General features: G+C 43.0%; 2 non-coding genes and 2 pseudogenes across 2 annotated transcripts; all 4 read left to right on the forward strand.

The window, feature by feature from the left end:
• Positions 1–4515: 4515 nt before the first annotated feature.
• LOC142679651 (U2 spliceosomal RNA) lies at positions 4516–4703 on the forward strand. Its single transcript, XR_012852849.1, has one exon. It is a non-coding gene; the product is annotated as a U2 spliceosomal RNA (small nuclear RNA).
• A 6560-nt stretch (positions 4704–11263) lies between these two features.
• Positions 11264–11488, forward strand: LOC142679636 (U2 spliceosomal RNA; annotated as a pseudogene).
• A 6588-nt stretch (positions 11489–18076) lies between these two features.
• On the forward strand, positions 18077–18263 carry LOC142679597 (U2 spliceosomal RNA). Its single transcript, XR_012852820.1, has one exon. It is a non-coding gene; the product is annotated as a U2 spliceosomal RNA (small nuclear RNA).
• A 6263-nt stretch (positions 18264–24526) lies between these two features.
• On the forward strand, positions 24527–24734 carry LOC142679654 (U2 spliceosomal RNA; annotated as a pseudogene).
• Positions 24735–24739: the final 5 nt, after the last annotated feature.

Genomic DNA, 24739 nt, shown 5'->3' on the forward strand with positions numbered 1-24739 from the left:
ATTAGGTGATATGGCAGGAGATCTTTTTTATACAGGAATGCCTCCATTCTGTAGAAAATGTCAAAAGTACGGTCACACCAAAGAGTTCTGCGAAAGCACCTGTAGGAATTGTGGCAGCTCTGAGCACGAGGCCAAAACTTGCCCTCTGGGGAAAAGGTGTCGTTTTTGCAGCCGAGTTGGTCATCTATATGCTACTTGTCCCCACAGATCGGAACAACCCGAGGTCCGGCCGAGGCGTCCAGAGCAGCCAGCAGGCCAGATCGCCCCCGCACAAGGAGAGGAACCAAGAGGTGAAGAGGCAGATGACATGGACACCTCCAGCAGACCCCCCCAAACAGGTGACCCAAAGGAGCAAAGGCGGTTTAAGAGAAGAGCCAGTGATCAGCGGACGAAAAAGCCCCCTCAGGAAACGGAGGAGATGGGTAGTTCGGATGAAGCTGATCCGCCTGGGCCGCAGGAGGTGCTGGGTCAGCCTGTACCTGAGGCAGAGGACCCGGGCGGAGCGGCAGCAAGGACTAAAAGGCGTAGGGCGTACTCAGAGGTGGCAGCGGGGGTGCCGATGGGAGTACCTGCTAGAGCGAAAGCAGGGAAACCAGTTGACGCGCCCCCGGAAGCACCAGCTGAAGGTCTCCCCCCTTCTCGCCAGTTGGGGGAGACAAGCATAGCTACCTCTGAGGTGACAGAAGTCCCGGAAACGGCCGCGAGTGCGTTTCCTGCCCCTATCGTAGGGGAGGAGGCTGCCATACAATATGCTCCAGAAACCTTGCCCGTGGAGTCCATCTGGGACCCATTTGCGATAAGTGCCTCAGGTATGGCGGGGGGTCAGCTGTCTGACATGAGTTCCTCTCCAATCTCCTCAAGTTATACAGTCGGTTTGAAGTCGGAGGGCGATGAGAGTTCGAGTGAGGTCTCTGGTAACGCCGAGGACTGCTGAGGCCACCTCGGGTAAGATTACATAAGACTGTCTCTTTTCCCTTTTCCTCATGGCAGAGTTAGGTGGCATTTCCTTAAATGTTAGGAGCGTGCATTCTAAGACGAGAAGAGCTGCCCTGTTTGACTATCTTTCTATTTTTTCCGCCACCGTTTTTTTCCTACAGGAATGCTGTATCCCACATCGCACGAACTACAACAAATATAAGGAAGACTGGAGACTCGGACCTTCAGTGTGGTCCGGGTCTAACGATTCCAGAGCCGCAGGTGTCGCCATTTTATTTAAAGGGAACGTTTTAATTGACAGTTTTAATGAAATTTTACCAGGTAGAATTTTATTGGTCAAAGCTTTTATAGACGGTATTAGATGGCAGTTTTTAAATTTTTATGGGTCCTCGGACAAGAATGAAAGAGCTAGAATGCTAGAGATTTTACCCCTTTTTTTAAACGATTCAGAGCCACTTGTTTTAGCGGGTGATTTTAATTGTATTTTAAAGGGGGAACGCCGGTTCTCTAACTCAGTAAGCAGGAATTATGACAAAACCTCCTCATTATTAAAAGATATAGTTACTGATTTTAAACTTACTGATGTTTTTAAGAAATGTAATAGCAATTTATCTGCAGAGGCCGGCGTCACCTGGAGCAATGTGAACTGTAGCTCCAGGATCGATTTTATATTCTGCTCTTATCAAGTACTGCCTTTTAAATGTGATCTTAATCCCAATGTTTTATCTGATCATAAATTATTGTATTTTAAAGTTAAAAATGATATTGGGAAAAATACTGTCAAAAAAGCCTGGAAAATGAACGTTTCCCTTTTAGATGATCCGCAAATTTTATCTGATTTTATTACCTTTTATAAGGGCTGCAGACGGGTAAGACATCCAAATATGTCCATAGTCTCATGGTGGGAGAAAATAAAAATAAAAATAAGAGACTTTTTCATAAAAATCGGAAGGAGAAAAGCAAAAGAAAAACAGGATTTTTTTGCTAATTTGAATACCCGTCTGCAGACCCAATACAAGTTCAGAGAACAGGGTATGCAGGTGGAGGAGGAGATTATGGAGATTAGGAAGGAGATCTCCCAGTGCCTGGAGCAGAGAGGTAAGGAAATTGTCTTTCGTTCAAAAATGAAACACCTCGAGGAAAATGAGACCTGCTCCAGGTACTTTTTTAAGAAAATTAACGATAAGCATACCCTGTTAGACAATGTTGATGGAGATACAAATACTGACAATATTTTAAAAAAGGTGCACAGATTTTATGCGGATCTTTTTAATATAAAGCTTGTTAATGTTGATTTGATGAACGACTCATTGAAGGAGGTTGACGCTGTTTTAAATCCTGTCTCCAAAGATTTTTTATTACAGGATATTACGGAACAGGAGATTTTAGATACCATCAAGAGTTTTAAAACAGGTAAAGTCCCTGGCCCTGATGGTATACCCATAGAGTTTTATGTCACATTTTATGGAGTTTTAAAAGAGGATCTCTATTCCCTTTTTACTCAAGTTTTTAGAACAAAAGCCCTCCCGGGGTCCTGGAAGAAAGGTGAGGTGTCCCTGCTTTATATAAAGGGGGACAAAACAGATATTAAAAACTGGAGGCCTATCACCTTACTAAACACAGACTACAAAATAATGGCCAAGATTTGCGCGAATAGGCTAAAGGCTGTTATAGAGAAAATCGTCCACTCCAACCAAGTCTGTGGGATACCTGGGAGGAGCATATGGGACAATTTAAACCTTTTAAAAGATGCTATTGGTGATACGAAGGAGAGAAAAGGCAGATTGGCGGTTTTATCCATAGATTTCGAGAAAGCCTTTGATAGAGTATCACATTTTTATCTTTTTAAGGTTTTAGAAAAGATGGGTATACCAGAAGGTTTTTTACAGTCTCTGAAGGCCTTTTATGACAATTGCACGAGCAAGATTTTAGTAAAGGGTTTTAAGACACAGGATGTCCTTTTAAACTCCGGAGTGAAGCAGGGGTGTCCCTTGTCCCCACTACTTTTTATATGTGCGATCGAGCCTCTACTCTGCAGATTGAGGAATGACAGGCAGATATGTGGAGTCCCCCTGCCGGGCGGGGGGGGGACTAGAGGCAAAAGTAGTGGGGTACATGGATGATGTCGCGGTCCTGTGCAGGGACGCCCCGTCACTGCAAAAAGCATTACAACAGATATACCAATTTTGCTGCTCCTCCGGTTTTAAAGTCAATTTTAATAAAAGTAATATTTTAAATATTGGCAACATGATTTTACAGGACATTCCAGTCCCTGTGTCGGAGTCTGTACAGATTTTAGGGGTCTCCTTCAATGAGTCAAACAATGGTTTTATCAGTTGGGACTTGGTGGCACAAAAAGTTAATAAGAAAATTTGTTTATGGAATCTTAGAAAACTGACAATGGAGGGAAAAATTTTAATCACAAAAATGGTGATTTTACCAATTTTATTATATCTAAGTATGGTTTTCCCTCCCCCTGATATTTTATTAAAAAAGATTACCAAGGCATGTTTTACATTTTTATGGAATTCTAGGATGGAGAAGCTCAGGAGAGAAAAAGTGATGTTGCCAAAGCTAATGGGTGGTAAAGATTTTCCAAATATAAAAGCATTTCTTTTAATCCATTTTTTTACACTGTGTCTTAATACTGTTTTTAAGGAACACTACTGGTCTTATTTTATCCGTTTTAACACTGGCTATTTTATGAGGAGGTACGGATGGTTCTCTACTGTTTTAAGCTCGCCATATGCTTTTAACCTGCCAGACCAGTATAAGATTTTAGAAAAAATAGTGAACCTTTTTAACTTAAAAGACAAAAGAATAGAAGATGTAAAAAATAGTAAATATGTTTTAAAGGAAATAAAAGAAAATGTTTTAATAGCCCCCATTAGCAATTTTAATGAAAACAAGTGCAAATTCATCTGGAGCATGGTTAATGCTAAATTCATTTTTAATTCACAGAAGGATCTGGCCTGGAGCTGCGCCCACGAGTGTCTTCCATGCCGGGCATTCCAGCATCGAAGGGGACTGACCAACTCGGCTGCGTGTCCAAGGGGAGGATGCCGCGATGACGAGACAGTCTTACATCTCTTTTGGCAATGCTATTTTTCACAACTGATATGGACAAAAATCCTCCCCTTGATGAAGAAGATAACCGGAATAAAGAGAATGACAAGTGAAGGCGTTTTTTACGGATGTCTGGAGTGCCCAACAAGGACTCAGAAAATTATGGCATGGAAGATTACTAACTGCGTTAAAGCAGCTCTGTGGGCGGCCAGGAATATTCTTTTATTCAAACATGAAATTTTATCTGTGAATGATATTTTAGGAATTTGTTTTTATGAAATGCACAAGTATTATCTTTTAGACAAAAAATTCTCTCCTGTTTTAAGTAGAAAATGGTTTTTTAGCGAATGGAATTCTATAATATGATGCCACCAAGTGCCCTTTTATAAATTGTATGATTTTAATCTGACAATTTGTATTTATTTTTTAACCATTGTTGTAAAATTTGAATCCCTGTAAAAATGTTGAAAAATGTTAATTTATTGTAAAACCTGAAAAATTTTAAATAAACGGTTACCCCCAAAGTTGGGGTAGTCAACTTAAAAAAATCTGTTCTTATCAGTTTAATATCTGATACGTCCCCTATCTGGGGACCATATATTAAATGGATTTTTAGAACAGGGAGATGGAAATAGAGCTTGCTCTGTCCACTCCACGCATTGACCTGGTATTGCAGTATTTCCAGGACCGGTGCACCCTTTCCTTATGTGTTTACTAAAATCAGATTCCAAAAGTGCTTTTTGTGTTTGCCATTGTTTTTGTCTTTCGGATGGGATCTCCCCTTTTAATCCCATTATTTCAACACCTGTTGGACAATGCATTTGTACAGTCATGTGTGATAATGAGCTAATTTATTAAATGCAATTAATTAATACATTGCCACCTCTTGTTTTGTGTCGTCTGTGTTTCTGTGTTTCCGGCATTTCACATTGGAACAGCTCATTCACCTTCCTTGTCTTCTCTCCGCCCTCCCTCCTAGGTAGGTTAAAGAGCTGCACCTGAGCCAGCCACTGATTGATGCAGCACCATAGTCAAATAGTGGAGTGGAGTAGGGGAACAGCAAACAGCCATTAAAGCAGCCAGCCCGCCCGCCCGCCCGTCACAATGGACCTACCTGTGTACACTAGATGGATGTGATGGAATGTACTGTGGTCCCTACATTTCAAGAAGAAGTAAGAATTGCAGTTGCAACAAACCCTTGCTTGCCTACAAAGAGAGCAGCAATTTGGATTTGTTACTATGTTACCTGGAAGAATAACAAACTGTGCAAGGATGGAGGTTGTAGGAGCAAGGAGAACAAGTTGTCTGTAAAGTTGGTGGATGCCTATTTTCCATTTTGCAGTCCCTTGTCTCCCTCTTGTGGCCTCCTGGAGGCAACTAGCTGTGCAAAAAAAAGACAGCCTGGGGGCCGGCTGTTGCAGTGTTGCCCTCTCAGGCAACACTGAGTGACTGACTGAGCCGCACCGTCTTATATAAAGTTCAGACGGAACTTTGCACGTGTCATAGTGGAGACCTCAGGAGCCAGAGCCAGCTTTCTGACATCATAATGGGGCCTCAGAGATAAAAGCCTGGGCCCAGGCAGTGTTGGTCAGTGCTGCTCAGCAGGCAGCACTGGACTGGATTAAAGCTGATACAAGGTGTGAAAGGAGAAGGGGTGGCAGTGGGCATGCACTTACTGCTGCTGCTGCTGCTGCTGCCAGTGTTTGCACGGCAGGAGGGCATTTGGGCGTTGCCAGGAAGGCGTTTTTATGTCGATTCCTCCTCTTTCAGCACTGCATTGTGGTGCAAGCAAAAGAAGCAAATCCTGTCTTGCTTCCTCTCCGGCCTTTATTCACCTCCCGCTTAGTAGCTGTGAGTGTGTGTGAGCCTGCAGGGCCCCATGGAATTGCCTAGGAGTAGGCTGAATCGCTGCAAGGGGTGAACAGCAGTATTGGGCAGGCTCGGTCAACGCGCGGCCCGTTCGGGTTATCGCTTCTCGGCCTTTTGGCTAAGACCAAGTGTATTTATACAGGAGGTTTTTAGTCAGAAGGTGCTCAGGTACCCTCTCTCTCGGCCTCGGGGGATCGTCCAGGTTCGCCTGGACTTCACCCCCGTGCTGCTATTTGGGAGAGAGGCTTAGTCCTGAGCAACGAGTTGCGATCCCCCCCCCAGCCCTTTGGTGTGTCTCCTTGAACCCAAAGGGCGCAGCGCAAGCTGTGCGGTACCGACCTGGCCACGCAAATGGCAGGCGGACCTGATGCGGTGCCGGTATACGCCCGGTTGCGGAATACTGCAAGATTTATCTTGGCAGAGGGTGGAGGCGGTCCTCGTGGTCTCAAGTTCCTTGTCCACGATATTTTGGAAAAGCGGTTGGCGGTCCACAAGAACGAGATTTTGGCGATCCAGGACTACCCAAGGCGTGGAGTGTACGATGTAACCTTTATGGGAGAAGGAATCCTCCGTGATGCCATGGGAAAAGCTGAGAGGCAACAAGGTGAACTCATGGCCTTGGGAGTCCAGGTAATTGAACACGCTTTTGAAGTAACCAAACTCGTAGTGATTAAAATGTATTCCCCATATGTGAAAGATCAGGAAGTGGCAGCGTTTCTTGCTGCATACTTTAAGAACGTTAAGCTTCTGGGGAGAGTTATGAACGAGTGCGGTGTGTGGACCGTCAAATGGAAATTTATTGTTACGCTAATAAAGGACCCCTCCACCCAAGAAACGAAGCTACCACCTGCTCGTTTTAAACTTGGGAATGTGAATGGCGACCTCTATTTCTCAGGAATGCCAAACTTCTGCAGGGCCTGCGGTACCTATGGACATACCAGTTTTAACTGCGATGTCACCTGCAGGAACTGTGGAAGTAAACAACACACAATGAGAGAATGTACAGGAGAGAAAAAATGCAATTTTTGTCAAAAAACTGGTCATCTTTATTATGCTTGTCCACATAGGTACCGAGGCGAAGAAGATGAGCAACCCGAGGTGCCCCCACGTGCTCCACCAGCAGAGCAGTCCCGTCCTCAAGGAGGAGAACAAGCTGTTGCGGCGAAAGAGCAGAGAGGTACCTGGGCTTCAAGGGTACGGCCAGCCGAAGCGAAAACAGGTGCCTCTCAGCCAGTAACCTCAGGGGATAAAATGGAGCCCAGCGCCAAGGAAAAACGGCAGGCCAAGAGGAAGCAGGCCATCGATGAATCTGTGGCATCCCAGACGGCTGGTTGCTCAGGCGGTGCCGGGCCTGCTCCTAATCCTGGGTCTCTAGAGACCGACTCGGAAGGAGAAAACTGGGTACAGGTGGGTCCCCGTAAAAAGGGGAAGCAAGAACGTGCCAGTAGGAGGGAGACAGGGGAGGAGCAGATGGATACGTCCGTGCGGAAAGATGTGGCTCCTCCTGGGACCCCCTCCTCGCCTGCACTGGTGAGGAGGACGGGCACTGCTCCCTCCGTATTATCGGACACCCCGCCATGCGCACAACCTCCCCCTCTAGACCGGCCTTCACGGGCCCAGGGGGGAGAGGCGGGGCCCTTGGGGGACCCACCAGACATGGACCCAGTCGGTCAACCGAGAGAGACCCAGGTGAGGCTGTGCGAGTCTGGGCTCCCCGTGTACGAGGTGAGTGTTGCTGGCTCAGCTCTCAGCGACAGTAGTTCTTCTCCTGCCTCGTCCCTCTTTTCAGTTGAGTCGGATGAGGGCGGGGCCATGAGTTCAAGTGAGGTTTCGGGTATTGCTGGTGGAGGAGCAATCTGATTTTAAGTACGCCTATTATTTATTATTTTAAAATCAGAATTTTGCTTTAACTCTCCACGATGTCTGAGCTCATGGGAATCTCCCTCAACGTGAGGGGCGCCAAGTCAAAAGTGAGAAGGGTTGCTCTCTTCAATTTTTTATCTTGCCTGGCAGCCTCTGTATTTTTCCTGCAGGAGTGCGGCATTCCCCATACAATGAGATATGAAAATTACAAAAAGGATTGGAAGTATGGTCCATCCGTCTGGTCTGGATCCAACGAGTCCAGATCAGCAGGGGTCGCCATTCTTTTTAAGGGAAACGTTTTAATTGATTTTATTCAAGAAATCTTACCAGGACGTATTTTAATGGTTAAAGCTTTTATTGATGGTGTAAAGTGGCAGTTTTTAAATTTTTACGGATCACCAGAAAAGAACGAAAGAGCGAGGATGCTGGAGATTTTACCGCTTTTTATCAACACATCTGAGCCTTTTATCCTCGCAGGTGATTTTAATTGTATCCTGAGAGGAGAACGCCGGCTTACCAACAGTACGAGTAGGAACTATGACAAGACCTCTGGACTGCTCAAGGATATCGTGACTGATTTTAAATTAAAAGACATATACAAAGAATGTAACAGGAGCAGTCCAGAGGAAGCCGGCGTTACCTGGAGCAACGCCACCTGTAGCTCCAGGATTGATTTTATCTTTTGTTCTGAAAATTTACTGCCTTTTAATTGTGAAGTTTTAACCAATGTGTTTTCAGATCACAGGCTTTTATCTTTTAAAGTAAAGCATGATCTTAATAATATTGTATGTAAAAAGTCCTGGAAGATGAATGTTTCCCTTTTAGACGATCCACAGGTTTTAGCAGATTTTATTGAATTTTACCAAGAAAGCAGGCGGGTAAGAGACACACGTACTCCCATCAGTGCATGGTGGGAGAAAATGAAAAAGAAAATAAAAGATTTTTTTATTAAGAAAAGCGTGGCGAAAGCCAAAGAGAAATACGCTTTTTTTAAAATTCTCAATACCCGTCTGCAGACCCTGTGCAAAATGCAAGATCATGACATAGACGTTAAAGATGACATCACCAATTTGAAAAAGGAGATAGCCCAGTGCCTGGAGCAGAAAGGTAAAGAGATTATATTCCGTTCAAAAATACAACATGTGGAGGAGAACGAGACCTGCTCCAGGTACTTTTTTAAGAAAATAAATAACAAAAAGGCAATTATCAAAAATATAGAAGGGGTGTCAGATGTACAGGGTCTTTTAAGTAAAGTTCATGAGTTTTACACTGACCTTTTTAATGTTAAGACTGTGGATCATAATTTTATGCGTGACTCACTGAAGGAGATTACTACTGTTTTAGACCCTGTCTCCCAGAATTTTTTATTACAGGAGCTGACGGAGCAGGAGGTTTTAGAAACTGTTAAGAGTTTTAAAACAGGGAAAGTTCCCGGACCGGACGGTATACCCAGTGAGTTTTATGTAAAATTTTATGACATTTTAAAAGAGGATCTTTTTAACCTTTTTTCTGATGTTTTTAATTCCAAGATGCTGCCTAAGTCCTGGCGGAAGGGTGAGGTCTCCCTGCTGTATAAGACGGGTGACATCGCAGTTTTAAAGAATTGGAGACCAATAACCCTTCTAAATAGCGACTATAAAATTATGGCTAAAATATGTGCAAATAGATTAAAAGCCATAATACCCCACATTATACACTCTGACCAGGTGTGTGGGGTGCCAGGCCGCAGCATCTGGGATAATTTAAACCTAATAAAAGACGTGATTGAGGACACGAGGTCTAGAAAAGTTAAATTAGCCATTTTATCTATAGACTTTGAGAAGGCGTTCGACCGTGTCTCTCATTTTTATCTTTTTAAGGTTTTAGAACGTATGGGTATACCTGAAGGATTTTTATTATCTATTAAAGCCTTTTACAGAGAATGCACCAGCAAAATTTTAGTGAATGGTTTTAAGACACAGGACGTATTTTTAAACTCTGGGGTGAAGCAGGGGTGTCCCTTGTCCCCACTGCTTTTTATATGTGCATTGGAGCCTCTGTTATGCGCAATTCGCCGCGATAAGTGTATCCGTGGAGTCCCCCTGCCCGGGGGAGGCGGCGTAGAGGCCAAAGCAGTGGGGTACATGGATGATGTGGCGGTTTTATGTAGGGACGCCCTGTCGCTTCAGAGAACCCTTAGGCAAATCGAGTTTTATTGCTGTGCTTCCGGTTTTAAAGTAAACTTCAGCAAGAGTCATATTTTAAACATAGGAAGCATGGCTCTTAGAGATATACCGGTTCCTGTGTCTGATAATATTAAAATTTTAGGTGTCTCCTTCAGTGGGTACGACAATGGTTTTATCAGTTGGGACATGGTGGCGCAGAAGGTAAATCAAAAAATATGCATGTGGAACATGAGGAAGCTTACCATGGAGGGAAAAATTTTAATAATTAAAATGATAATTTTACCTTTGCTTTTATACTTAAGCATGGTTTTCCCTCCTCCCACGGTTTTATTAAGAAAAATTACTAAAGCTTGTTTTACCTTCTTTTGGAGTTCCAGAATGGAGAAACTTAAACGTGAGACGGTAATGAAAATCAAACCAAAGGGTGGCAAAGACTTTCCAGATTTTAATAGGTTTCTTTTAATCAAGTACTTTTGTTTCTGTCTTAATTCTCTTTTTAAACAACATCATTGGTCTTATTTTCTACGTTTTAATACTGGGTTTTTTATGCGAAGGATGGGGTGGTTTGAAATTGTTTTAACCTCACCTTATGCTTTTAATCTACCAGCAAATTACGTGATTTTAGAGAAAATAGTGGCCTTGTTTAATTTTAAAGGGAAAAATTTTAATGACATGATAAACAGTAAGAAACTTATAAAAGACATAAGAGGAAATGAAGTCGTCACTAATATTGAAAATTTTAATAATGAACGCTGTGCTTTTATCTTCAAAATGGTTAACGTGTTTTATCTTTTTAATACACAGATGGACCTGGCCTGGAGCTGCGTTCATCAATGTCTTCCATGCCGGGCATTCCAATTCAGGAGAGGATTCGCGAGGTCTGCCATCTGTCCGAGGGAAGGCTGCCAGGCTGAGGAGACCGTGCGTCATATTTTTTGGACTTGCGATTTTACTAAACATATTTGGATAAAGATATTCCCTCTAATGAAGAAGATGGCAGACCTAAAGGACTTGACTTACGAAATGATTTTATATGGACTCTTTGGATGCCCAACCGCGAACCAAAAGACTATTGCATGGAAGACGATGAACTGCGTAAAAGAAGCTCTGTGGAAGGCCAGGAACATCCTGATTTTTAAGCACGATGTTTTATCTGTTGACGATGTTTTAGGTCTTTGTTTTAGCGAGATGTACATTTATTATTTATTAGATAAAAAAAGAAATGCCACCCTTTCAAATAAATGGTTTGTAAAAGAATGGAACTCCAATATATAAGAATTTGCCACCATGTCCCCTTTTATGTATTTTTATGTAAATTGATTTTATTACTGTAATTCATTGTAAAAAGCTGTAATTCATTGTAAATATTTTTTGAATTTTAAGTAATAAATCATTGACACCCCCGCGAGGGGGTAGCCAACTTAAAAAAAAAAAAATCTGTTCTTATCAGTTTAATATCTGATACGTCCCCTATCTGGGGACCATATATTAAATGGATTTTTAGAACAGGGAGATGGAAATAGAGCTTGCTCTGTCCACTCCACGCATTGACCTGGTATTGCAGTATTTCCAGGACCGGTGCACCCTTTCCTTATGTGTTTACTAAAATCAGATTCCAAAAGTGCTTTTTGTGTTTGCCATTGTTTTTGTCTTTCGGATGGGATCTCCCCTTTTAATCCCATTATTTCAACACCTGTTGGACAATGCATTTGTACAGTCATGTGTGATAATGAGCTAATTTATTAAATGCAATTAATTAATACATTGCCACCTCTTGTTTTGTGTCGTCTGTCTTTCTGTGTTTCCGGCATTTCACATTGGAACAGCTCATTCACCTTCCTTGTCTTCTCTCCGCCCTCCCTCCTAGGTAGGTTAAAGAGCTGCACCTGAGCCAGCCACTGATTGATGCAGCACCATAGTCAAATAGTGAAGTGGAGTAGGGGAACAGCAAACAGCCATTAAAGCAGCCAGCCCGCCCGCCCGCCCGTCACAATGGACCTACCTGTGTACACTAGATGGATGTGATGGAATGTACTGTGGTCCCTACATTTCAAGAAGAAGTAAGAATTGCAGTTGCAACAAACCCTTGCTTGCCTACAAAGAGAGCAGCAATTTGGATTTGTTACTATGTTACCTGGAAGAATAACAAACTGTGCAAGGATGGAGGTTGTAGGAGCAAGGAGAACAAGTTGTCTGTAAAGTTGGTTAATGCCTATTTTCCATTTTGCAGTCCCTTGTCTCCCTCTTGTGGCCTCCTGGAGGCAACTAGCTGTGCAAAAAAAAGACAGCCTGGGGGCCGGCTGTTGCAGTGTTGCCCTCTCAGGCATCACTGAGTGACTGACTGAGCCGCACCGTCTTATATAAAGTTCAGACGGAACTTTGCACGTGTCATAGTGGAGACCTCAGGAGCCAGAGCCAGCTTTCTGACATCATAATGGGGCCTCAGAGATAAAAGCCTGGGCCCAGGCAGTGTTGGTCAGTGCTGCTCAGCAGGCAGCACTGGACTGGATTAAAGCTGATACAAGGTGTGAAAGGAGAAGGGGTGGCAGTGGGCATGCACTTACTGCTGCTGCTGCTGCTGCTGCCAGTGTTTGCACGGCAGGAGGGCATTTGGGCGTTGCCAGGAAGGCGTTTTTATGTCGATTCCTCCTCTTTCAGCACTGCATTGTGGTGCAAGCAAAAGAAGCAAATCCTGTCTTGCTTCCTCTCCGGCCTTTATTCACCTCCCGCTTAGTAGCTGTGAGTGTGTGTGAGCCTGCAGGGCCCCATGGAATTGCCTAGGAGTAGGCTGAATCGCTGCAAGGGGTGAACAGCAGTATTGGGCAGGCTCGGTCAACGCGCGGCCCGTTCGGGTTATCGCTTCTCGGCCTTCTGGCTGAGATCAAGTGTAGTTCTGATTACTTGTAGTCAGTGCTGCCTGGTCTTGGTTAGGAGGTGCTCAGGTACCCTCTCTCTCGGCCTCGGGGGATCGTCCAGGTTCGCCTGGACTTCACCCCCGTGCTGCTATTTGGGAGAGAGGCTTAGTCCTGAGCAACGAGTTGCGATCCACATACCCCCGTGTAGGCTTCGGCCGAAAAGGGGAGGCTGCGTAGACGTTACGTCACCAACGGGTGGCGTGACTATTCCAAAAAAATAAAAGATTCACTATGGATGAAAATCCAGGTGACATACCGGCGTATGCCCGGATTAAGAATACCGTGCGAGTTATTCTTTCGGAGGAGAAGGCGACGACTTGCGGCTTGAAATTCGTGGTGGAGACCGTGCTTGTTGGCATTTTCAATGTCCAAAAGAGGGAGATTTTGGCAGTGCAGGACTACCCAAGAAGAAGAACCTATGACATCACATTTATACAGAATGGAGTATTCCAAGATCTGCTGGCGGCATATGCAGTAAAAAAGGACCCGAGACTGGACGGAGTGGATTTTTACGAGCATGTTTTGGACATCACAAAAATGATTGTTATTAAGATGTACTGCCCATTTGCTGACGTAAAAGATGTGATGTCCTTTTTATCCCCCTATTTTAAAACGGTAAAGTGTATTGGCAAAGTCATGAATGAGGTTGGGGTCTGGACCTCTAAATGGAGATTTCTAGTGACATGCTACAGAGATGCCAATTTTACAGGAGGGATAATGTTGCCGCCAGCACGTTTTAAATTAGGAGATATGGCAGGAGACTTTTATTTTTCAGGGATGCCTCCATTCTGTAGGAAATGCCAAAAGTACGGTCACACCAATGAGTCCTGCGAGAGCACCTGTAGGAACTGTGGCAGCTCTGAGCACGAGGCCAAAACTTGCCCTCTGGGGAAAAGGTGTCGATATTGCAGCCGAGTTGGTCACCTTTTTGCATTTTGTCCCCACAGATCGGAACAACCCGAGGTCCGGCCGAGGCGTCCCGAGCAGCCAGCAGGCCAGATCGTACCCCCAGAAGGAGAGGAACCCCAAGGAGAAGGCCAGGATGAGATGGATACCTCTAGCAGACCCCCCCAAACAGGTGACCCAAAAGAGCAGAGACGGAACAAGCGTCGATCCAGTGATCAGCGGACGAAAAAGCCCCCCCAGGAAACTGGGGAGACGGGTAGTTCGGATGAAGCTGATCCTACTGGTCCGCAAGAGATGCTGGGTCAGCCTGTACCTGAGGCAGAGGACCCGGGCGGAGCGGCAGCGACACACAAGCGACGTAGGGCGTACTCGGAGGTGGCAGCGGGGGTGCCGATGGAAGTACCTGCATTGGCGAAGGCAGGGAAACCACTGGACGTGCCCCCGAAAGTGACAACTAAAGGTCCACCCCCTTCTAGCCAGTTGGGGGATACACGGACAGCTGCCTCCGAGGTGACGGAGGTCCCAGAGACGTCAGGGAGCGCAATTCCTGCCCCTATCGAAGGGGAGGTCGCTGCCAAAAAAGCTCCAGCAGATGAAATGTTGCCCGTGGAGTCCATATGGGATCCATTTATGATTAGTGCCTCAGGTATGGCGGGGGGTCAGCTAAGTGATGGGAGTTCCTCTCCTACCTTCTCCATATTTTCCGTGGACTCCAAAATTGAAGGCTATGAGAGTGCAAGTGGGGTCTCTGGCGACGCGGAGGACTGCTGAGGCCACCTCGGGTAAGATTATAAAGACTGTCTCTCTCCCTTTTCCTCATGGCTGAGTTATGTGGTCTTTCCTTAAATGTAAGAAGCGTGCATTCTAAGACAAGAAGAGCTGCCCTGTTTGATTACCTCTCTATTCTTACCGCGTCAGTTTTTTTCCTACAGGAATGCTGCATCCCACATCGCATGGACTATAAAAAATATGAAAGAGATTGGAGACTCGGACCTTCGGTGTGGTCCGGGTCTAACGAATCTAAAGCCGCAGGTGTCGCCATTTTATTTAAAGGGAACGTTTTAATTGACAGTTTTTATGAAATTTTACCAGGCAGAATTTTAATGGTCAAAGCTTTTATAGACGGTATTAAATGGCAGTTTTTAAACTTTTATGGTTCTCCTGAGAGAAATGAAAGAGCTAGAATGCTAGAGATTTTACCCCTTTTTATTAATGATTCAGAACCACTTGTTTTAGCGGGTGATTTTAATTGTATTTTAAAGGGGGAACGCCGGTTCTCTAATTCAGTAAGCAGGAACTACGACAAGACCTCGTCAATTTTAAAAGATATTGTTACTGATTTTAAACTCACCGATGTTTTTAAAAAATGTAACAGGGATTTATGTGAAGAGGCCGGCGTTACCTGGAGCAACGTGACCTGCAGCTCCAGGATTGATTTTATCTTCTGCTCTTACCAAATACTGCCTTTTAAATGTGATATTAACCCAAACGTCTTTTCTGACCATAAGTTATTGTATTTTAAAGTGAAATGTGATAACGAAAGAAGAACTCCGAAAAAAGCCTGGAAATTAAACGTATCCCTTTTAGAAGATCCGCAAATTTTAGCTGATTTTATTACCTTTTACAAAGGCTGCAGACGGGTAAGACATCCCAATATGCCCATCGTCACCTGGTGGGAAAAAATGAAAGTTAAAATAAGAGATTTTTTTATTAAGATTGGGATGAGAAAAGCAAAAGAGAAATGCAAATTTTATGCAAATTTAAATACCCGTCTGCAGACCCAATATAAATTCAGAGAACAGGGTATGCTGGTGGATAAGGAGATCATTGAGATTAAAAAAGAGATCTCCCAGTGCCTGGAGCAGAGGGGAAAGGAAATAATATTTCGCTGTAAGGTAAAACATCTTGAGGAGAACGAGACCTGCTCCAGGTATTTTTTTAAGAAAATCAATGATAAGCATACCCTGTTGGATAATATTGAAGGTGAAACAAATACCCAAAATATTTTAAAAAAGGTACATGGGTTTTATGCGGATCTTTTTAATGTTAAAAACATTGACAATGCTTTTATGAATGACTCATTGAAGGAGGTTGATGCTGTTTTAGATCCTGTCTCCCAAAACTTTTTATTACAGGAGATTTCAGAACAAGAAATTTTAGAAACTACCAAGAGTTTTAAAACAGGTAAAGTTCCTGGTCCTGATGGTATACCCATAGAGTTTTATGTTCTATTTTACGGTGTTTTAAAGGAGGATCTCCACTCTCTTTTTACACAAGTTTTTAGAACAAAAGCCCTCCCGGGGTCCTGGTAGAAAGGTGAGGTGTCCCTGCTGTACAAAAAGGGGGACAAAACCGACATTAAAAACTGGAGACCAATTACACTGCTAAATTGCGACTACAAGATAATGGCTAAAATTTGTGCAAATAGATTAAAAGCAGTCGTAAACAAAATAATTCACTCCAACCAGGTCTGTGGGATACCCGGGAGGAGCATATGGGATAACCTGAACCTTTTAAAAGATGTTATTAATGACACAAAGGAGAGGAAAGGCAAAATGGCAGTTTTAACAATCGACTTCGAGAAAGCCTTTGACAGAGTGTCACACTTTTATCTTTTTAAGGTTTTAGAGAAAATGGGTATACCGGAAGGTTTTATACAGTCTCTGAAGGCCTTTTATGACAACTGCACTAGCAAGATTTTAGTCAAAGGTTTTAAAACACAGGATGTCCTTTTAAATTCCGGAGTGAAGCAGGGGTGTCCCTTGTCCCCACTACTTTTTATTTGTGCAATTGAGCCTCTACTGTGCACCTTGAGGAAAAGCAAACAGATACGTGGAGTCCCCCTGCCGGGCGGGGGGGGACTAGAGGCAAAGGTAGTGGGGTACATGGATGATGTCGCGGTACTGTGTAGGGACACCCTATCACTGCAAACAACTTTAAGACAGATCTATAAGTTTTGTTGCTCCTCCGGTTTTAAAGTCAATTTTAATAAAAGTAACATTTTAAACATTGGCAATATGATTTTACAGGACATTCCAGTCCCTGTGTCAGAGACTGTGCAGATTTTAGGGGTCTCCTTCAATGAGTTAAACAATGGTTTTAACAGTTGGGACTTGGTGGCACAAAAAGTTAATAAAAAGATTTGTATGTGGAATTTGAGAAAGCTGACTATGGAGGGAAAAGTTTTAATTACCAAAATGGTGATTTTACCGATTTTATTATATTTGAGTATGGTTTTCCCTCCCCCTGATATTTTATTAAAAAAAATAAATAAAGCTTGTTTTACATTTTTATGGAACTCCAAAATGGAAAAACTCAGGAGAGAGAAGGTGATGATGCCAAAACTAATGGGTGGTAAGGATTTCCCTGACATAAAGACCTTTCTTTTAATCAAATTTTTTACTGCATGTCTTAACGCTGCTTTTAAGGATCACTACTGGTCATATTTTATCCGTTTTAACACCGGTTATTTTATGAGGAGGAACGGATGGTTCTCCACGGTTTTAAGCTCCCCGTATGCTTTTAACCTCCCTGACCAGTACAAGATTTTAGAGAAAATTGTGAACCTTTTTAACTTGAAAGGCAAGAGAATTGAAGACGTGCAAAATAGTAAAAGTGTTTTAAAAAAGATAAAAGAAAATGTTTTAGTAGCCCCCATTAGTAATTTTAGTGAACAAAAGTGCAAACAAATATGGAGAATGGTAAATATTAATTATCTTTTTAATCCTCAGAAAGATCTGGCCTGGAGTTGTGCCCACGAGTGTCTTCCATGCCGGGCATTCCAGCATCGAAGGGGACTGACCAACTCGGCTGCGTGTCCAAGGGGAGGTTGCAGAGATGATGAGACAGTCTACCACATTTTCTGGCAGTGCTACTACGCACAATTGGTGTGGTCAAGAATCCTCCCCTTGGCACAGAAGATTACAGGACTACAGAGATTTACTAGCGATGGCGTTTTTTATGGATGTCTGGAATGCCCAACACAGACCCGAAAAATGATGGCATGGAAGATCACTAACTGCGTCAAAGCAGCTCTGTGGGCGGCCAGAAACATTCTTTTATTTAAACATGACGTTTTAACTGTGGATGATGTTTTAGCCATTTGTTTAAGTGAGATGCACAAGTATTTTCTTTTAGATAAAAAACTCTCTCCTGTTTTATGTAGAAAATGGTTTTTTTAGTGAATGGAGTTCCATAATTTGATGCCACCAAGTGCCCTTTTATAAGTTATGTGATTTTATCTGATAACTTGTATTTATTATTATACCATTGTTGTAAACCCTGTGTATTTATTGATTTATTGTAAAAATGTAAAAATTTGTAAATCCTTTTTTGTCAAAAATTTTAAATAAACGGTTACCTCCTTTGTTGGGGTAGTCAACTCAAAAAATCTGTTCTTATCAGTTTAATATCTGATACGTCCCCTATCTGGGGACCATATATTAAATGGATTTTTAGAACAGGGAGATGGAAATAGAGCTTGCTCTGTCCACTCCACGCATTGACCTGGTATTGCAGTATTTCCAGGACCGGTGCACCCTTTCCTTATGTGTTTACTAAAATCAGATTCCAAAAGTGCTTTTTGTGTTTGCCATTGTTTTTGTCTTTCGGATGGGATCTCCCCTTTTAATCCCATTATTTCAACACCTGTTGGACAATGCATTTGTACAGTCATGTGTGATAATGAGCTAATTTATTAAATGCAATTAATTAATACATTGCCACCTCTTGTTTTGTGTCGTCTGTGTTTCTGTGTTTCCGGCATTTCACATTGGAACAGCTCATTCACCTTCCTTGTCTTCTCTCCGCCCTCCCTCCTAGGTAGGTTAAAGAGCTGCACCTGAGCCAGCCACTGATTGATGCAGCACCATAGTCAAATAGTGGAGTGGAGCAGGGGAACAGCAAACAGCCATTAAAGCAGCCAGCCCGCCCGCCCGCCCGTCACAATGGACCTACCTGTGTACACTAGATGGATGTGATGGAATGTACTGTGGTCCCTACATTTCAAGAAGAAGTAAGAATTGCAGTTGCAACAAACCCTTGCTTGCCTACAAAGAGAGCAGCAATTTGGATTTGTTACTATGTTACCTGGAAGAATAACAAACTGTGCAAGGATGGAGGTTGTAGGAGCAAGGAGAACAAGTTGTCTGTAAAGTTGGTGGATGCCTATTTTCCATTTTGCAGTCCCTTGTCTCCCTCTTGTGGCCTCCTGGAGGCAACTAGCTGTGCAAAAAAAAGACAGCCTGGGGGCCGGCTGTTGCAGTGTTGCCCTCTCAGGCAACACTGAGTGACTGACTGAGCCGCACCGTCTTATATAAAGTTCAGACGGAACTTTGCACGTGTCATAGTGGAGACCTCAGGAGCCAGAGCCAGCTTTCTGACATCATAATGGGGCCTCAGAGATAAAAGCCTGGGCCCAGGCAGTGTTGGTCAGTGCTGCTCAGCAGGCAGCACTGGACTGGATTAAAGCTGATACAAGGTGTGAAAGGAGAAGGGGTGGCAGTGGGCATGCACTTACTGCTGCTGCTGCTGCTCTGCTGCCAGTGTTTGCACGGCAGGAGGGCATTTGGGCGTTGCCAGGAAGGCGTTTTTATGTCGATTCCTCCTCTTTCAGCACTGCATTGTGGTGCAAGCAAAAGAAGCAAATCCTGTCTTGCTTCCTCTCCGGCCTTTATTCACCTCTCGCGTAGCTGTGAGTGTGTGTGAGCCTGCAGGGCCCCATGGAATTGCCTAGGAGTAGGCTGAATCGCTGCAAGGGGTGAACAGCAGTATTGGGCAGGCTCGGTCAACGCGTGGCCCGTTCGGGTTATCGCTTCTCGGCCTTTTGGCTCAGATCAGGGTTTATTGCCTTGGTCTGGGCCGGGGGGCTGGTTTTCGTGGAGGAGACTCCGGCGTTCTGAGGGCGATCATCGTGCCGCTGGGCATTCAGGAAACATGGCTGCTGTCAGGAATACCATCCGGTTCGTTGTAAATGGACAGAAGAAGGACGATTATGGAACTGCACACGTTATCGAGACAATTCTCTTGGACTTGGCTTGCATTGATTTGGATCAGGTATTCTGTATACAATCCTTTTCTAACATTGGTACATATGACGTATCTTTTTTTGAAGCTGCTTACTGTCTGAATACGTTTCAGTTTTTGAAAGAGAAACATTTGCATGAGGCCTTGCGGTATGTTGAAGTTCAACCTCTCTTTTCTGCAGTTGAAAAATGTGTAACTATACATATGTACAACCCTTTTTTGGACAGAAGGCTGGTCAAGGCATTTTTGGCTCACTATTGTACCCATGTCAGAGGAGGTGTGGAGCAAAAAAATCATTGGGGGGTGTTTAATGGTGACATAAAATATTGGGTGCGTTTGAAGCCAGACTCCAGCTGCATTGGAGGGGTAATGAATCCCCCAGCCAATTTCTCAATTGGTGGAAACAAAGGTTATTTGTACTACCAGGACATGCCGTGTTTCTGTAGGTCATGTTTCATGTATGGCCACACTAAAGAGGAGTGTAAAGGCAAATTGTGCCGTAATTGCAAAAAGTCTGGGCATGAAGCAAATGCTTGCCCTTCTCCACCTATGTGTGACATTTGTGGATTGCCTGGACACACATGTAGGAAATGCCCAAAAGTAAGCCTGTTTCATGGTCTGGAGAGAGGACCTGGTTGGCAAGTAGGACCTACTGGTTCTGTGGCCTCTACATCGGCTAAAAATAAAGAGCCTACCAGCAGTGTTGCAGTATCTGCCCTTCAGAAGCCTGAGAAAGCAGAGTCCTGTGCAAAGGTAGTTGCTGATACTGGCAGTATGGTTTTGGGTGTGGTCCCTCCTGTGGAACAGGCTGATGCCAGTACACCTGTTGTTGAATCAGTGGAAAGTGGAGCAGCAGCGCCACCTACTGGGTGTGCATCTCCAGAGCATGGTGCAAGTATGCAAATTCAGGAGTTCTCCAGCCCAGAATCCAAAATGGATGAGTCAGCTCAGGTGGAATGGTCGGTATCAGAGGAGGATGAGAGGGAAGCCAGGATGCCTAGCGCTACTAATGCTGCAATATTTTATAAAGTTGTTTCCAAAAGGGGCAAGTCTGGTAAGGCTGTGAAAAGGCTGAAGAGAGGCTCTTTAGAGGATGTGGCGCACTCTAACCCTTTTTCCGTACTGGACACTGACTCAAGCACTAGCCCTAAGTCTGTTGGGGCAGGCTCAGAAGCACCCAGTTCCCCTGGGGAAGGGTTTCTGAATGAAGAAAATGTGGCAAATTTGGAGAAAGCAATGCATTTTGCTGGAACTTGATGTGTGTCATGTCCTTTTTTCCATTTGTCTAAACATGACCTTACTAAATGTCTTTGAGAATTAAAATCCTTTCTCAGAACGTGAGGGTTTTCACATCTAGCCATAAGCGGGCTACTGTATTGGATTACCTGTCTTGTAAAGGCAGTGATATCATCTGTGTACAGGAATGCGGCTTATCAAAAATGCCTAAAAAAAGTGAATGGAGTCATGGTGAAGCGGTCTGGTCTTTTTCCACCCAAAACAGGAATGATGGAGTGGGCATATTGTTTCACAGCAAAGAGTTTATTATTAAGCAAACAGAAATTATCCAAGAAGGAAGATGTGTTTGTCTATTGTTGTCCTATAGGGGTTGGACTTTCAAACTAATCAACATATATGCAAATGCTGACAAAAAAGAGAGATTGGCGCTTTTTGAAAAGTTAAAGTTTTTTTTGCATGGCAAAGTCCCGGTCATCATTGTTGGTGATATCAATTGCATTTTTGAAAAGCAGGCTCGTGCTGGATCCACTGAATCCAAGGTTGACATAACTGGGAATTTTTGGAAACAATTACTGTTAGATTTTTCTTTGCAGGACGCTGTATCCCAGAAACCTGGACCATTTACATACCATGCAGACGATGGGAGGACTGATTCACGTCTGGACTTCTTTTTCTTTTCTGCGACTGCAATGAAATGTGTGGAATACACACAAGAAAGGGTTTGCTTTTCGGATCACGAGTGTTTGATGGGGGTGTTTGAGATAAATAATTTCTTTTATGGTAAAGGGGTATGGAGGATGAATGTTAGTTTTTTGGCTGAAGAGAGAGTTAAAAGTATGTTTGTAAAAAAATATGGGTTTTGGGTAAGGAAAAAACGTGCTTTCCGTAATGTGTGTGAATGGTGGGTGTGGGTGAAGAAGAAAATTGGTGGGTTCTTTAGGCAGTTGGGATATAGGAGAGCAAAAAGGAAAAGGTTGCAGTACTCTCTTCTCAACAGGAGGATGTCTTTTTTGCGTGAGTGTAAAGCTATGGGGATGGATGTGCAACATGACTTGGAAAAAACAAAAAAAGATATAACTGATTGGTTTCGGGTGAAGGGGAATGAAATAATTTTTAGATCTAAGGTGGAGGTTAGAGAGAAGCATGAGAAGTGCACTAGGTTTTTCTTTAAAAAAATGTGTGGTGGGAAAAGTGGAATGAATGTGTTATTGGATAAGGATGATAAAGAGGTGTCTGGTAAGGATGTGATGGATGTGGTGTTTGACTTCTATAATGAACTGTATAATGTGAAAACGTGTGATTTGGGGGAGGATGATGAGTTTTTGGATGTTGTGTGTAAATATGTTCCTGAAAGTGAGTATTCCTTTTTGCTTGGTGAGATTATGGATGATGAAGTTAAGGATGTAATTGGAAGTATGGCCAACAATAAGTCTCCAGGGTGTGATGGGATACCAGTAGAATTTTATAAGAAGTATTGGGATGTGATTGGGAAGGATGTGATTGACGTTATGAGAGTGTTGTTTTCTGGGACAAACATGTGTGATGTGATGAAGAAAGGTATGGTTGTTTTGTTGTACAAAAAAGGAGATAAAAAGCGTTTGGAAAATTGGCGACCAATAACTCTATTAAATACGGATTATAAAATTTTTTCTAAATTGATTGCGAACCGTATGAAAGAAGTGATTGGATGTGTGATAGATGAAAATCAGGTGTGTGCGGTACCGAAAAGAAAATTGCATGATAACGTGGCGTTGGTGCGGGATATGCTTGAAGATTGTAAGTATCGGAATAAGGAGGTGATTGTATGTGCGTTAGATTTTGAAAAAGCTTTTGACCGTGTGGCGCATATGTTTTTGTTTAAAGTGTTAGTAAGAATGGGTTTTCCGTTTCGTTTTGTGAGTTTGCTGGAAAATTTATATGCGAATGCAAAGAGTTGTGTGCAGGTGAATGGGTTTTTCTCAGAACCGTTTGAAATTATGTCAGGTGTGCGTCAGGGTTGTCCGTTGTCTCCCATTTTATTTATTTGTGCGATTGAACCGTTGTTACAAATGATTAGGAATGATAAAGTAGTGAAAGGTTTGTTGGTGCCTGGGAGTGATGGAAAACGAGTAAAGGCTCTAGGATATATGGATGATATTTGCGTTTTGTGTGATTCTGTGTACGATATGTCTAGAGTGAAGTTGATTGTGAATCTGTTCTGTATTGCGTCTGCTTTTAAAATTAATTGGGGTAAGAGTAAATTTAAAATCTTCTTTAGTAACAAAAGGGTGAGTGATTCTGACATGGAACAGGTGAATGGGGTGAAAATTTTAGGGATAGTGTTTGACGATGATTTGAAAGGGAGAGAAAGTTGGGAGGAAGTGGGTGGTAGGATTGCGCGTAAGTTGGAAATGTGGAGAATGAGGGACCTTTCTTTTTCGGGGAAAGTATTAGTCGTTAAGAGTATTATTTTACCAATGATCTTATATATTTCTTTGGTTTTTCTTCCTAATGCCTTAACTCTGAAAAGAGTAAATAGAATTTTGTTCCTTTTTTTATGGGGGAGCGGGATAGAAAAAGCAAGAAGGGACATCTTAATGAAAAGCAGGCGCAACGGAGGCTTGGATTTTCCGAATTTGGAAATATTTATCGGGTTAAACTGTGTACGTTTTTTTGTTGAACTTTTATTAAAGGAATCCAAGACCTCCGGAATGATGGAATATTTAGCTGGAACGGTGATTCGGCGGTTAAGGTGGAAGGAAAGGAATTTATGCAAACCTATTGCTTTTCAGTGCACGGGGTGGTATTTGGGAGTTGAGAAATTTATAAATAAGTTCCAGCTAGAAGATGTGAGAATGGAGAGGTTTTTGAGTGATAGGAATGTTGTGAGGAAAATGTGTATGAATAATGTGATGTGTTCTGTAAATGGTTTGAATTCGAATGAGTCTAAAACTGTGTGGAAGAAGATTGTTACGTATGATGTGTCGAATAAGCAGAAGGATTTGTTATGGATGTCGGTACATGGTGTGTTGCCTGTGAGGTGTGTTCAAAAAAGGAGAGGCTTGGTTGCGTCTGAGAGGTGTCCGAGAGAAGGTTGTGGTGATGACGAGGATGTGAGTCATGTGTTTTGGTCGTGTAAGCATGCAAAGGATGTTTGGGAAAAGTTGAGTGGCTTGTGTGAAGAATTGACTGGATTGAAGAAATTGACGTATGAAATTGCTTTATTCGGTCTGTGTAGTCTGGGTAGCGAAAAGGACAGAGTGTTGTGGATCTTTTTGACGTGCGTGAAAGAGGTATTATGGGATACGAGGAATTTGAATGTATATAGAAGAGAGGTTTTTGAGATGGATGAGGTGGTTAGAATGGTGTTGGCTAAATTGTATTTTTATTATAAATGGGATCTAGAGAGAGGTATGGATGCGGAAGGTATATGGCGAATGATGAAATGGAGGCACTTAGTTTGAGGGAATATTGTTTATGATTTTCTGTATTGTGTTGAAAAATAAATAACGAACCAGTATGATGATTTTTGATAAATAGAGAGGTAGTTTGTTTCAAACTACAATTCTCGGTTTTATTAAAATAACCTGAATGGTTTAATAAAAAAAAAAAAAAAAAAAAATCTGTTCTTATCAGTTTAATATCTGATACGTCCCCTATCTGGGGACCATATATTAAATGGATTTTTAGAACAGGGAGATGGAAATAGAGCTTGCTCTGTCCACTCCACGCATTGACCTGGTATTGCAGTATTTCCAGGACCGGTGCACCCTTTCCTTA

Source organism: Rhinoderma darwinii, assembly GCF_050947455.1.
Source record: "Rhinoderma darwinii isolate aRhiDar2 chromosome 2 unlocalized genomic scaffold, aRhiDar2.hap1 SUPER_2_unloc_55, whole genome shotgun sequence".
NCBI classification, from domain to species: Eukaryota; Metazoa; Chordata; class Amphibia; order Anura; family Rhinodermatidae; genus Rhinoderma; species Rhinoderma darwinii.